The 16,331-nt window shown below is 29.5% G+C and overlaps 2 protein-coding genes and 1 long non-coding RNA gene across 5 annotated transcripts in view; 1 reads left to right on the top strand and 2 right to left on the bottom strand.

The window, feature by feature from the left end:
- The window catches only part of LOC130677064 (ankyrin repeat domain-containing protein 6), a 153,569-nt gene that overhangs the window by 59,117 nt on the left and 78,121 nt on the right, over positions 1-16,331 (top strand). The window lies entirely within an intron of this gene.
- Positions 1-16,331, bottom strand: part of LOC130677065 (uncharacterized) — a 95,866-nt gene that overhangs the window by 11,283 nt on the left and 68,252 nt on the right. The window lies entirely within an intron of this gene.
- Positions 13,181-14,205, bottom strand: LOC130677066 (uncharacterized). Its single transcript, XR_008991522.1, has 2 exons — positions 13,856-14,205; positions 13,181-13,426 (listed from the first exon to the last, which is right to left on the bottom strand). It is a non-coding gene; the product is annotated as an uncharacterized LOC130677066 (long non-coding RNA).

Here is a 16,331-nt window from a genome sequence, read left to right as displayed (position 1 = left end):
ACTGAATTTAATGTGCTATTCGCGATATATAAATTTATTTTGTCGTTGGATTTATTTTCTTGAATAATTATTAACTGAATAGATATTACTAAAAATATACTCGTGAAATATGTTGATGAATTTAAATGTGGAAACACTTGTATAATAATTAAATGGATTTAAGTGTGCGGACACTTGTAAAATAGTTGAATTAATTTTCAGTGTAAGGGCACTCGAAATAAAAAGTTGAATTAATTTTCAGTGTGAGGACACTTGAAATAAAAAGGAAACTAGTGCTGAGCTAGTATGGAAATTAAGTGTGAGAACACTTGAGTTTTCCTATTTTTACTGACCCGGAACTAAACTGGACTGATCAGAATATTTTTTTCGTATATGATAGAAATATATATTTTTATGTATGATAATAATATAGTTATCGTATATGACAAGAATATATATTTTCATATATGATAAAAATATATTTTTGTATTTGATTGACATATATATTTTATATATGCCAAACATATACGGACTTATATATGATGAATATTATATTTTTTAATATAAAAAAAAAATTTATCAGAAAACATAGTTAAATTGGCCGTACATATTTTTTGATATTTATCATATATTTTGACCATATATGTTATTTTCATACGGGCGGAAGATCTTGGTTAAGCAACAAATTTTTAAGATCATGAATATTCGATCATTTTCTCTAAGCTCGATATTAATAAAATTTTTTAATTAAAATTTAAGTTCTCCTTAAAATATTTTTGTTATCACTAAATTTCACGAGAATTTTCTATCACAAACATTTTTCAGAGTACAAAATCACGACTTTACTACTTTTCTCATCAATTCGTTTTTCAACCTCTAGATGGCGCAAAGCGGAAAATATTCTCGCCTATGCTCCGGCTTCTCTAGTTAATAAGATCCCGAAACAAATATAAAATTTGACCAATGACTTCTTTATAACTTTAATTTTGTTAATAAAAACTCAATAGTAAAAATTTCAAAATTTTGTAATCTTATTTTCTCGTACTATTTCTAGAAATTAAGTTCAGAAAAATTTTTAAAGACAAAAGACCAATTCAGTCCACTAGATTTTGTCATATATTTTATCGGAAATATCCAATTCCTTTCTGGTTAGGTCAAACTTTAAAAGATTTGATTTTTTTTTATAACTTCTCTGATGTCAAATATCTGCGGTACGTGTTCTCATAATTACTCTTGGAACTTATCTATAAAATCATCAAGTCCTACGAAATTACAATTTTGAATGAATGGATCAAGCTGTTTCAAAATTAATATGGATCACATTCATTTACATGTTTCCAATATGTTTCCAATATGATTTTTTATAGAATATTATCATAAAATCTGTTCTTGAAACCTTCCAAGTTTTATATATTTCGAATTTCTACTCCCTGTTCTAATTTCTGACATTCCGATGCCTGCCGCAGTACGATGAGAAAATGTCATAGAAATTTTCCAACTCCAGTTGACTAGAATTGAAATACACTTGCACTTTCGGCTCCAAAATTTATAGGGAAGCTTGAAAATTTACCGCCAGGTGGCGTCAGGCTTCGAAATTCTCGATTGTGAACTGGCATTCTGAGGTCATAAACTCAAAGTAGAAATTAACTATTTATTTCCTAGTGTATCCAATAATTTGAGGAACAACTAAACTCTATCATTTTAGATCGAATTTAAAAAATTAGTCTTAAAGGTCAAATTTTTGGATTCTGTGTCGATCAAAAATTGCAGTCCAATGAAACATTCAATTTCTGAATTTTTCTGTCAACAGTTTGAATGTCGCCAAGAATTTGTTTATCGAAGAACAACTTTGCCTTGTTTCAAAGAAAAATAATCACCGAATCCGACTTTGAGTTCATTTTCTCAAACCGTATCACTCACGAAGTCAATTAAAAATTTTAATTAGCCATAGCTAAAGAGGATTAGAAAATTACATTCTGTTTCTAAATTTTCTATTTTCGAATAAAAAAATTAAATTAAATATTTTTAAATCTGAACATCGGATTGGTGTTGGTTAAATTTTAAATTCTCTGCTTACGCTGAAAATTATTCAAAAAATTTAATGCTCAAATGTCTTAACTATGCATGATCTTCTTAATTCAAATTCTATTATATCTGACGATCAACAGTAAGTTTAAAAATATTCAAACTTGAAATCAAGTAAAACAGTATTCTTTCCTGTTACAAGTGCTGTCAAATTTTTTGTCTTGATTACTTATTTGATTGCGTACCGAATCTGAATTAAAAAGTAATTTTCAATTTTTGATCCCATGTGTTTGAATTAATAAGTAATTTTTTAATTTATTAATCCCGCGTATCTGAATTAGAATTAATTTTTGAAATTTTAGACCCACGTGTCAATTTAAAAACTACTTTTTTAAATTTTAATTTCACTTCTCTTATTAAAAATTGGTTTTTCGATTCTTAATCCCACGTGTTTATATTTAAATTAATTTTTCAATTTTTCAATTCAAGTTGTTGAATTAAAAATTAACTTTGTAATTTTAATCGATATAATTTCAATTACGGATTGAAAATTCAATTTTTGATTGCAAATATTCTCATCAAAGAATTCGCAACCCTGTGTATAGCCTCCCTGCGTTGAACGTAGTAGTAATGATTAGACGGTTCCACTTTTGACCACCAGATGGTGTAATTATCGAATGATATAATAATAATAGCAAACAGCAATAATAATAACAGTCATCCCATAGATTATACATTAGACAGTGTATAGCCACCATACATAGACTATACATAAAAAGGTTACGATTTTTTTTCTCGCGTTACGGACGTTTTTTGCCGGCTAGGGTACCCCTCCGCAACGCGCCATAAGGAACTTCGTTCCAAAAAAAATTTTTATTTATTTATTTTTCCAGCTCGGCATTTGCACCTCATATAAATAAGTCCATAGCATAATCTTGTAGAGAATTTAACGCTCTACAGAAAAGGTCACTTATCATTTTTTAATAAATCCATCCATTCGGAAGTTATTGGAGCTAGAACTTAAATCTATAATAAATTTCCAGATCTTTTTACTGTTCCAGCAAAACTATCAGACGTATCAAAAAATGTCATGAGATCTTTCTTATAGACAATTTTATTCCCTACAAATTATTTTCAATAAAGTTTTTTGAAATTCCACACTGTTTTCTAGTTATTTTCATTTTAATGCCAAGCTCGTAAAAATAATAATCTTCTTATCTATTCTGAGAACTTAACATTAAAATGAAAATATCTAGAAAACAATGCAGAGTTTCAAAAAAATTCATTGGAAATAATTTATAGGGAATAAAATTGTCTACAAAAAAGGTCTGATGACATTTTTTGATAAGTCTGATAGTTTTGCAGGAACAGTAAAAAGATCTGTAAATTCGTTATAGATTAGACTTCCAGCTCCGATAACTCTCGAATGGATGGATTTATCAAAAAATAATAGGAGACCTTTTTTGTAGAGCGTCAAATTCTCTACAAAATTATGCTATGGACTTATTTATATGAGGTACGAATGTCGAGCTAGAAAAATAAAAAAAATAAAATTTTCTTTATCCCTTAGTCGAAAGTACGCACTTCCCTCCCTAATTTTAAGGCCTAAAGTCTCATTTCCCTCTCCTAGTGGAGTTACACGCGCCCCACTTACATCGCCGGGAGCAAAAAATTTTTTCGTGCCTACGGAAACAGCCGGCTGCTGCCATCTACTGAACGTCTACCACTTTATCAATAAAATTTTTGACGATAACATCATAGATCGTTGCTTTATTTATATGTACGTCAGTGTTTTCGTGTCTCGTTGTTTGTGATATTTTAAGTAAACAGTGTACTTGCAATAATAAAATGACTGAAAAAGTATCATCTGATGACTCTATGGACGAGGATGAGGTGATAAAAGATTTTGATGCAGAGGCGAGGTTAATTATTGAAAGATTATGTATTCATTTATATATTATTTATTGGCAGGAAAAAAATCTTGTTCATAGGCATAAATTTATTTCTTTCGAAAAAAAATAATTATTTTTTATTTTTATTTTTTATAAGTATAATTATGTCTTTTTTTTTGTTTTGTTTTTGATGCCTGCCCCCGCCGACCAGACGCACTCGCTTCGCTCGTGCTTTCAAATGTCGCGGGGCAGGCATCAAAAACGCAACAAAAAAAAAAAGGGAGACGGAAAAAAATTAAAGTTTTATGTATGTCCGAAAGAGGCGCGTCAATAGGGAGCAAATAAAAAAAACATGGCCGACCTGTCAGCTGAAGGCAGAACGTGGTTGTGTTGTTTATAGTATTCAAAAATGTAATTAATAAACGTACTTTCGACCAGGTATAAAGAAAAATCGTATACACCACACGGGAAGATAGTTAAAAGCCCTGCCCTGTGTGTCATGATGCCCTCGGCTTCGCCTCGGGCATCATATCACACAGGGCAGGAATTTCAACTTTCTTCCCTTGTAGTGTAATATACTATTTTTTTTCCTATATTATTTAAATGGGAAATGGAAAATTAGAAATAGGCACCTCTAAATATTAATATTAAGAGCTCCGCTATTAACAGGCTTCTTTTCTCACCTTCCCTCAAGTTTTCAGCCTGTTTTTTTGTTGAAAAAAAAGTCGCCTCAAAATGGCACACCCTAGTAAATATATATGTATAAGAATATATAATACATTTGCTGAGCCATCAGTAACTTATGAGATTTTAATTCATGAAAAATTTTACAATTCGAAAACCGCCTGAAATAATTTAATTTAATTTTTTTTTTTATTTTGTGGTTAAAATATATTATAAAGAAATTAGTTCACGTAATTGCAAAAAATTAGAATTTGGGAAACAGTACCCCGCATGAAAAAACTTTATATGTGAAAACATATATGATAGAATATATGAATATTATAATGTGATATATTGTACAATATATAAAATCATATTTAGATTTTTGCCGTATTAATATATGATAATATATTGAAAAAAAATATATTGCTAGAATATATTACCAATATATTTATCAATATATGACTTTTTTATGTATGTTTTATATATATATTTTAATATATCTTTTTTTATATTGATATATTATATTGAAAGTAGTATATTAATTAATATATAGTATTTTTTATATTTTTTATATATGTTTTCCAGTATATTGCGAAATATATGGTTTCCAATATATTGTAAAATATATGGCACTTTTTTTCCTTTTCTTAGGTTATTGCGTTAGTTATTCAGTAAATGTAAGGTCAATAAAAAGAAAAAAAAATAGTAAATTTGACTTTTTTGTGGATTTGTGTAGAAATTGAAAAAGTATATTGAAAAAATAAAATTTTCAATATATTGCGAAAAATATAAGTTTTAATATACTGGAAAAATATAATTCCAATATACCGCGAACCATACATTTAATCATATAAATTCTTTCATATATAATCAATTATATAGAGACCATATACCACTAATTATATGAGTCAAAATATATGGAAATATATATTAAGTTTATTATATTATACTCATAAATTATATATATACCATCCATATATGACAAGAATATATTGAGCAATATATGAGATAATATATATAGAAACATACAAAACATTATATACAAGTAAATATATTATGATAAATATATAATCCAATATATGTAAAAAACATATATTTTTCAATATAGATATTTTTGCCGCTATATATTTATCACATATTCACCATATATTTTTTTATATACTTTTAACAATATATAGCTTTTCCATGCGGGTCGTCAAATAGAGTTTTAAAAAAATCTAGTTTGGAGTTCAGTCACTAGGTGGCGTCGGTACTTGAAGTTCTCATATGTGCGGCAGTCACATGCGTTAATAAATTCTTTGGAACGAAGAGAAATGTATCACGTACTTGATTTGGATTTTTTTCAATATTCAAAGTTTTAGGTTTGGTGAAAAAAAAAAGGAAAAGAAAACAGATTTTACGACGAAAAAAAATTGTAGATAGCTGACAAAAGAAAACTGATAAGCTGGAATTTTGTAATTTCTAAATTTCAGTATTCCTTACGGTTATATCCGTGTGTATACAAATTAGTAATACAAAGTATATACCAAGTAATAAAGATTATAATGCAAGGTGCTTGATTGAAATTTATGATTTTAATTTTATGGTCCCGAGTATTTGATTATTCCTGTGTAACCTATTTCTCTGTGAGGCAAGTCGCCGTCAAGTGATCTAGAATTTTGTCTGAGAAAAACATGAACAAATAAATCCACAAGAATTATGAATAGTGTCTTCATAAACATATCCAGACTATCAATTAACTGTGACGTGAAAACTTCTGAAATTAGTTAGGTGATTTTTCATTCATTTGATGTTTTTGAATCATTAAATTTTCGCTCGGTCAGTTTACGTTCTTCTTAAATTTATTACCAAACGTAATAAATAATTTTATAGAGATATTATGATCAGTAAAACATTTCCCGCATATTTTGATACGAAAATGATTATTTTATTTCTGTAAATTTTTTATTTAGTTCATAGTTTTGAATTTCGCTACTAGGCGGCCTCAACTCAAAATGTTCTCGCATGTGCTCCGGTATTCAAATTTCATAAAGTCCCGATTGAATACAATATTTATGAGAAAAGTTATTATCATATAATTTTTATCGAATCTGCTATAGCGTGAAAATTTTCTTGGATATGATTATTAGTTGTATTTATTTCATAACGTTTCCGACGCATTAGAAAGTGAGGCATTAAATTTAGTCGAATAAGAATTAACTGCTCAATTTTTAGAAGTAAAATACGAAAGTTAAGGAAACTTTATTCTTGTTGGAATGACAGCTATTTTCTCCTTCCAGAAGAGGAAATTAGAACACAATTTGGTGGTTTTTTTATTGTCAAATAATATATTGTTAGAAAAGTAAGTTCCGACGACTGAAATTTGTATTTGCAAAAAATTCACCAGCCGAATTTTTTTAGCGAGAAAATTATTGTCAGTGAACTTAATCTATCTGACCGTCAAACATTCATTTTTTTTGGAATTTTCTCTCATTTCTACTTTCGGTAATTTGTCGATGATTATTTACCAGGGAAAAAAACATAAAATATTCAAATCTCGAGGTATCAGTCTTTTGTGAGCTTAGGTTCAAACAACTCACAACTCGTTTCATTCCATCATTTCATTCGGTTCTGTGTAAGATTTCCTGTGAATTCTTTAGTATAAATTACGATGTGATCAACAAAAAATTTGAGGTTATAGAAATTACACGGAAAGAAAATTATGGGAAGTTTTGCTATGCATTATGGGAATGTTTCCCATAATGGTATGGGAATAGTACCTATACTACTATAGGGATGGTTCCCATATATTATGGGAACCATCTCCATAATAGTATGAGAATAGTTCCCATACCATTATGGGAATGGTTCCCATACCATTATGGGAACCATTCCTATAATGGTATGGGAATCATTCCCATACTATTATAGGAATAGTTCCCATATTGGTATAGGAACTATTCCTATAATATTATGGGAACTATTCCCATAATGTTATGGGAACCATCCCTATAATATCATTAATTTTTTTTTTTGCACAATAGTGTAGAAATTTCCCAAAATTTGAATTTTCTTGAATGTTTTGTGCTGACAAAAAATTCTTGTTAAAAATTTTAATGTTTTTTTGCCAAATACGATTTTTGTTTTCAATGTTTGAATTTTTGTTTTTATGTTTAATAATATTTATGTGTATTGTAGAAGTGATTACCGCACTTTTTTAAATTAATTTTTTCATGATAATATGGGAACCATTCCCATAATATTATAGGAATAGTTCCCATACTATTATAGGAATGATTCCCATAATATTATAGAAAGTATTCCTATAAATTATAGGAACCATTCCTTTAATTATAGGAACCATTCCTATAGTGTTATGGGTATCATTCCCATAATTATAGGAACTATTCCTATAATTATGGGAAACATTCCTATCATTATAGGAACCGCTCCCATAATTTATGGTCGTAATTCCTATGATGGTATAGGAAAAAATTTCACAAAATTATGGGAACCGCTGCCATAATTTTCTTTCCGTGTACATAAAGGTATAAAATAATAGCTGGGGTGTTGAATTCGAACAGGAGACCTTTTGAGTGCGAACTTAATGACGCCTTGGACCACCGGTCACAGAAAAACCCACAGAAAAAAACAAGTTTTTAAGATCCATATAAACTATACAAACAAACGGTAGACGTAGTAACTACTTAAAAATTACGATTTAACATTATAATTTTCGTAACTTTTATAGTATTAGGGGAGGGAGGGGCAAAAGGGGGTACTTAAGGAAATACCAAGTTTTCGAGGACTCAAATACGCTAAATCTTTTTTTTTTTTAATGATATTCAAAGTAAATAGAAGAAATTTTCAGTTACCGTTGAAAAAAAAATTTTTCATTTCTGCGGGCAAAGTGGGGTACCCCCTAAAAAAGGTAAAAAAAAAAATTTCTGGATTTTAAACGAATTTGATTAAGTTGAATTTTTTTTTTAAGTAATTTACATGAAGAAAAATTATATTTTACATGTTTATTGGATACAAAAGAAGAAAAAAAATTTTTAATGGTTTTTATCATAAAACAAACGTCATTAATATTTTTCAACTGACAATTGATTTTTGAAAAAATTTACCAAAAAAAATTCAAAGTAACGCTTAATTATATTTACAGAAGTGATTTTGGAATGGTTAAAAACCATTTAAAATATAAAAATTTTTTTCATCAAATTTTGGAGGTACCCCGTTTTGCCTACCCTACCCCCTTTTGTCCCCCCTTCCCCTATATCAGAGGCAGCACCGTAATATTTATTTTATTTTTAAAAAAATAGAAAGATATATATAAGGATAGATCTAGTTTTTTAATTGTAGCTTTTATTTTATTTTCTTTACGATGGTAAAATTATAATATTTTAAATAATTTTTTGTTCAAAAAGTTTTTGTTAAAATAACGATGTTAAATAATAAGAAATTTAACCTAGATAGTATCGTTTAAGAGAAGACATTTTTGAAAATTAATGCCAATGGAAGTATAGTCCACGGTTACGATGTTAGCATCTTAAATTTCAGTGAAGTTTTCTTGCCGTGTATAATGCTGACGAGTTTTAGAAATACCATTTTTAAAACGTTTCTGAATACAATATTTATACTTAAAAAAATGATAGAACGTCCTTACCATATAAATATGGTCCTTACCATATTTATATTGTAAGGACCATATAAAATTACACGAAAAGATTGGAACCCGACTGGTTACTGTTCTGCACCCAACTCAGTACGGTGCTGGAAAAAAATGCTCGATTGTGGTGCAGCACCACACTCATTACTGTGCAAAACTTGACTGAGTGATATTCGCACACGACTCAGTCAGGTTTTGCACAGTAATCAGTGTAGTGCTGCACCACAATCGAGCATTTTTTTCCAGCACCGTACTGTATTGGCTGCAGAACAGTAACTAATCGGGTTCCAATCTTTCCGTGTACTGTAAAGATTTTAAATTACCGGGCTCCCCCCATAAGATACCCCTCTGTAAGATATCATTTCCCCTCAATTCAGTTTCCCCACTGCACTGATATCCCTCTTCTATCAGAATTTCTTACCACAAATTTTTTCATAGTATTAAATTATCGCTTTACATTTTTTTTCTGCTAATTCATTTTTCAGCCACTAGATGGCGTAGAATAAAAAAATTTCTCGTTTATACTCTTGCTCCTCGAGTTGATAACTTTCCGAAATAAATACACAGATAAATGTACAATTAGACAAATAATGACTATACGACTTTAATTTTCTTAGTGAAACTTCGGAATCACAAATTTCTTAGTTTTTTAATTAAATTTTCTGGTGCGATTTCTGAAATTAAATTCAATGAAAATTTATAAAAGTGAAAAACATACAGTGTATTTTATTTCGTCACATGAAATATCAAACAAAATATGGGAAATATCCAATTCCTACGGCTGCACTCAAGATCAAGATCATATTGATCCTGTCTTACTTTGTCTCGACTTATCTAGACAATCGAAAATCTTGCACAAAATATATATATATATATGTACGCAAGTTGATCTAGCATCGAACATGTGACCACGGCACTATGACGTACGATATCAGACGGCAATGAGACGAATAAAAACGGGAACCGCAAGGCTGAGGACGACGAAGACAATTTACATTGTCTCAATATATTTGGAAAAGTATTATACAATTAGTTTCTTACACTTGAAAAAGTCACTACATTGTCCTTTATTTTACTTTAAATATAAGTGATGTTAAGTTAACATACTGGATGATTACTTTGACTTAGTAATATTGACATAGTAATTGTAGAAAACATGATTGAAATGAAACGAGAAAGGGGCGAATCAAATAGTGACGATAACAGTGATAGTGCTTGTCTATCTAAGTTGTAGACATGTCTAAGAAATCTGTAATGGAATTTAAACCATCAAAATTTACTGAATACTTTCAATATGAAATACATAATATTGATAACGTGGTGATTCGTTTGCAGAATTGAATGAAAATGTATTTTTGAAATCTTTTAAGTCTTCTCTACCTAGAACTTTTAGCATGTTCTAATTTCTGTCAATCTTATGCCTCCTGCGGTACAACACAAAAACGCCATGGAAGTTTTCTAACTCCAATTGACTAGAATTGAAATAAAATAACAGGATCGGCTCAAAAATTTATAAACAAGTTGAAAAATTTACCGCCAGATGGCGTCAGGTTTCGGAATTCTCGATTGTGAACGGGCATTCTGAGGTAATAAACTCAAAGTAGAAATTATAAATTTATTTCCTATCGTATCCAGTAATTTGGATTACAAATAAACTCTGCTCTGACATTTTAGATTGAATTTTAAAAATTTAAATTCAATGGTCAATTCTTTAACTGTTTGAAAATGACAGACTATTAAAATTTTTATGGGGAATAAGAATTCTTCTGGCTCTGAAGAAATTGTTAAACTCAAGTTAAGAAACTTTACAAGTGTTTAGAAAGTGACTACAATGTAATTCCGTGGCAATGAAATACTCAACTGTTTGATGACAAAACATTTGTTTTGCATGTGTCGGACAGTTGTAATATAATGGTAGCAGGACGCTTCTCATTACTGTTATTAAATTCAAATATCGGCGTCGCTGTAATTATTCTGCGTAGAATGAAATTTATAGAAAATAAAGTATTTTATGTGTGATGGAATTCTCTCATTGGCTAAGATCTCGCGCGTAAGTTCAAAAAGCGATAGTGCTGCCGACCTATGGGTGAGGCTCGGCGTTCTCAGGTGGTAGCGAGTTTGCTCTTGACTGAACAATGTGATTAGAGCAAATTTTATTGGCTCTCGACTCCGTTTATGTCATCTATAAATTTAATACCAGGCGTAGAAAATAATTTTAAGGAGAGCTTATGGTCAATAAAACATTTCCTGTATATATTAATACAAACGTAATCATTTTAATTCTTTGAATGTTTTATTTAGTTCATAGTTTAAAAATTTGCTACTAGATGGCCTCAACTCAAAATGTTCTCGCATTTGCTTCGGTATTCAAATTTCATATAGTCCCGGAAAAATACGAAATTTACGAGAAAATTAATTTCCTTCTCATTACAACTGAGTCTTCTATTGAATAAAAATGTGTATGCTATACTTATCTCTTTTTGATTCGAATTGAGATATTGATTAATTATTAAATTCCGGGGTATTGAATACCTTAGAATAACACCAATTGCTCAATTTCTAGAAGTAAAATACGAAAGTTAACAACATTGACATAATTTGTACAAGAATACAATAATTTGTTTTCACAAGAATTGTAAATTTGGGTGTCGAATTTTTTTATAATTAGTTTTTAACTGTTGCGTCAAACATAATCAATGAAATTTACATTTCATTCCACTGACGGCTAAAATTATTATTGAATGATAATCGACCAGATTTTTTGAAAAAAAATTTACATCAGCGAAGTTAATTGATATTAAATCAATTTTCTTTATCAGCTCAGAAATTTTTTTTTATTTTTTTTCATGGTTCTTAGGGACGATTATTTCCAAGGGATAAAAAACCATTATATATTTTAATTTCTCTCAATTCTTAGATCTTGATATTCATTACTTAGAGTAACAAAACTGCTGATAACATTAATATTACAATTAGTTCTGATAATTGATAAATTAATTTTAGGCCTCAATTAAATTGTAATTTACTTCGATACAATATGTTGCAACGAACCGACGAGCTATTATTTGATGGACTGATTTGCTTCGTTCTGTAAGCTGGATGTTCTGCTTTCTTCTATATCTGATGGTCTGCAATTCTTTCCTTGAATTTGTTGGTCTCATCTCGTTCTCTCGTCTCGTTTCCAATGACTTATATAAGGTACTTTTAATCTGTCATTGATCAGTACAAATTAGCAATTATAATTTATTTGAAGTATCGGCCTCGGAGGGCCTGATAACCAAAGTTAATAATAAAATTTTATCGCCTCGTTCTGCGTGAATAAGAAACGAATTCAGGTAATTACCTGTATACTCAATGCGTCTTGCATTTTCATTGTCCGACTGATTCTCGATTTTCAATTCTGCACGCATTTATATCTTCTTCAATTCGGGTCTCTTCAGTTCACCCCCGGAGAATTTATCCCTACTAATTTAATTAGCCAAAGAGAGGGACAGATGTTCGGGTATCACTGATTAGCAACCCCCGGTGACACGTCGAATCACTTAATTTAATAGACCAGGGTATAGTTAGGATCCGTTATCGACCGTGGACAAATTCAAATTTAAACATCAATATTTAATCATGGGGATCTGTTTTACCCTGTTACATCGAAATTTATAAACAGCCACCTCTTAATATTAATATTAAGAGCTTAAATTTTAACTGGCGCCATGTTTTAAGATACCCTTTCGATTTCTAAATATTCTTTAAAAACAAGATAGTCCTTTAATTTGAGAGTTTAATATATATGTATATTACATGATTCTTGGCGAGTGGCCTAACCTCCGCCATTTTGTGCCTTAAAACATCATGGCGGCCACAAAAAACTCGCAGATTAGAGATCACTAGCTGATCAGGAACCTATAGACAGAAAGACAGAGAGAGGAAGAAAAATTGTAAAAATGGTACAATGGAAATCAATGTCATGAAGTGAATTTTCCACGAAAAATTTTATTAATAAAACAAATGTACAGATATGTTTACAGATTCATATAATAATATAAATTTGTACTACGAAATTTATAGTGGAACATTGTCGTTATAAATCTGCTGCCATTTGTTGAAATCATTTACTCTAGCCGTATCGAATTTCTCCATTAGGTACACATTTACCTTGGCTAAAGTATGAACTACATCCATAGAAGGGACAACAGCCATAACCTTGCGAAGGATGACACTAAGAAAAAAAAGTCAATTTTGAAAAATTTTTTTAGTTATTTACAACAAACCCAATAATATTTTTTTTTTTATCAATTTAATAGAACAGCTTTATAAAAGATTCATCTTTCGACAACAAATGGATCAATAAGCAAGTCCGTGAATTAATAATTCAAAGATTTATGATGCTTTGGTCGTAAATTAATAATCGAAATTTCTTAATTACCACAGTTTTAGTTTTTTGATTGCAAATTAGTAAATTTTGAATTTACGAGCTCGCGGATAAGGACTTTTTTTTTTATAAAATTTAATTTTGTAGAAAGTTTTACGTCGCGAGCCTGTAAATTTAAAACTTCAAAAGTTATGGTAGAAATTTTATTAAAATTTTAAACCATGGATTAAGATTTAAAATTTCGTTTTTTTATATTATCTTGAAGTAATGACTTACCCACTGGCCGTCACACCCGGCAGATGCACTGGCAAAAATGCCAAATAATACAAAAATAGATAATAGTAAAACTATTTTCGACATTTTAAGTTTTTTGTTGACCGACGAATGATAAATTTGAATCAATATTCTGCCAAGCATAAGAAACTGGGGGTATTTATATGATTTTCTGATTATTTAATCACTTAGACTGGTGACGCAGCATCTGTTTTTCATTTACGTTATTCGAAAAATAAATAAGGAAACTAATCCTGAGAGTTATTGATAGTATCTCTATAAACAATGAGACAAGAAGTAAAAATAACGAATTTATTTTATTGTTTATTTCTTCATTACTATCACTCGTTATGTTTTTTTATCAGTCTGATCGCTCATCCCTACCCCAGTCTTGCGACTGTACACGATGTCCACAGAGAGACAACCACATAAAATATCCCTATAAGTAACTGATCTAATAAATACTAGTGTACACGGAGAGAAATTTATGGTAACAAATACAATATACTATGGGAATGGTTCCCATAATGCATGGTAACCGGTTTTTTTGAAATGTTGATTATAGGAACGGAACCCATATATTTTAGTTATAATTACTATAATATTATAGTAATCGTTACCATAATATTATGCTAACCGTTACCATAACATTATGGTAATCGTTACTATAATATTATGGTAATGGTTACCATAATACATGGTAACCATTACCATGATATATGGGATCCATCCCTATAGTAGTATAGGTACTATTCCCATACCATTATGGGAACCATTCCCATAGTGCATAGCAAAACTTCCCATAATTTTCTTTCCGTGTAGTTCTTATTCTGGATTCTTCGACTTAACCTTATATTCAATTTGCAGTGGCTACTAGACGAATGGTTTTACAGAAATATTATTGTCAAAAAGGTCACAGGAATTTTATCGTTTTTTTGTCTTTTCCCGTTTTTATAAAAATGTGATTTCAAAGATTTCGTTTGGTCGACTAGTAGTGTGTTGGTACGATTATAGTCCAAGGAAAAATCTAGCATAATTTCCTCAATATAATTGATTTTCAGATCACAATATTGAATTGCGTGAAAAAAATTACCGCTATCGATATCAGCTCTTGCTAATTCTTTCATATTTTTATTTTGAGCTTCTCGAAATTTTCAAAAATTATGATATACATTTTTTTATAATCGGAAAAATATAAATTAATTTAGTTGAAAATTTAACCGCAAGGTGGCTTTGAGTTTCTGACATTCCCGCATGTGCTAAAGCATTTGAAACAAATAAATTGAAATTGATCTTAATATTTTCATAACTTCTTGATACGTAAAAATTGTTTTCGATGAATTCGAATATTTATAGATGAACATTCAGTTCAATATTTTTCAAGTATTGTAAATAATGAATCCACTTTACGACTCTTTGGAACCGTGAATTTAATTTTCCATCATCCTCGTTTACTGTGGGTTCGCCAGAATTCAATAAAATGTTTGCTACCTCAGATAAAACGAAGATTTAAAATTTTCATGAAGGAATCGTTTGGATTGTTAGAAGAATATGTTTTTGAAAATTTCTGATACACACGTTAAATAGTAAATGCTCATGTTAAAAATTAAATTTATTCAGTATAAGTTAATGAAATTAATTTTCAAGGCAAAATTTAGTTGTGAATTATTTAAGTTCCTAATTGATGAACAAAGTTTTGAAATCACGAAAATTCAGTTATTTTCTCTGAATTTAATATTTTTCCTGAATTTACTTTTAATTATTCTCTGAATTTAATATTTTTTTTCCTGAATTTAAAATTTAAAGTTTTTCATCAAAATTAAAAGTCTCCTTAAAATATCTTTACTATCATTCAGTTCCACCAGAATCTTCGACCACAAATTTTTATCAGACTATAAAATTGTGACGTTACAAGTTTTTTCTTTAATTTCTTCTTCAGCCGCTAGATGGCGCAGAATAGAAAATATTCTCGTCTATGCTTCAGCTCCTCTAGTTAATAACTTTCCGATATGAATCCATGGATAGATATATAAAATGTAACAAATTATCCTTCATAACTCTAATTTTCTTAATAGAAATTCAGGAACAAAAATTTAAGTATTACGAATATTATTTTCTCGTACAATTTCCAGAAATTAAATTCAAAAAAATAGATAAAATGAAACAATACGAATGTCTATTGGATTCTGTCATATATTTGATCAGGAATATCCAAGTCGTCTCAGGTTGACGAAAATGATATTGATGGTTGACCAATTATTGCAATTATTAGAAAATTTATGGTGTTCCGTTGCTAATAATTCTTCGTGAATATAATTTGTGAACTCACAGCTTTTATAAATCAAGATGTACGATGGAAAATATTTTTCTCTAATTCCTCATTCCAGCCTAAGTCATTGATTGGGATCTTTAGATAAGTGATATTTTATGGAAATGTTATAAGATTTATTTTCAAAATTTTTCAAGTTATCTCTACGTA

Source organism: Microplitis mediator, chromosome 11 (assembly GCF_029852145.1).
Source record: "Microplitis mediator isolate UGA2020A chromosome 11, iyMicMedi2.1, whole genome shotgun sequence".
Taxonomy (NCBI): domain Eukaryota; kingdom Metazoa; phylum Arthropoda; class Insecta; order Hymenoptera; family Braconidae; genus Microplitis; species Microplitis mediator.
The sequence above is the reverse complement of the archived record's forward strand: the minus strand, read 5'-3'. Positions and strand labels throughout refer to the sequence as shown.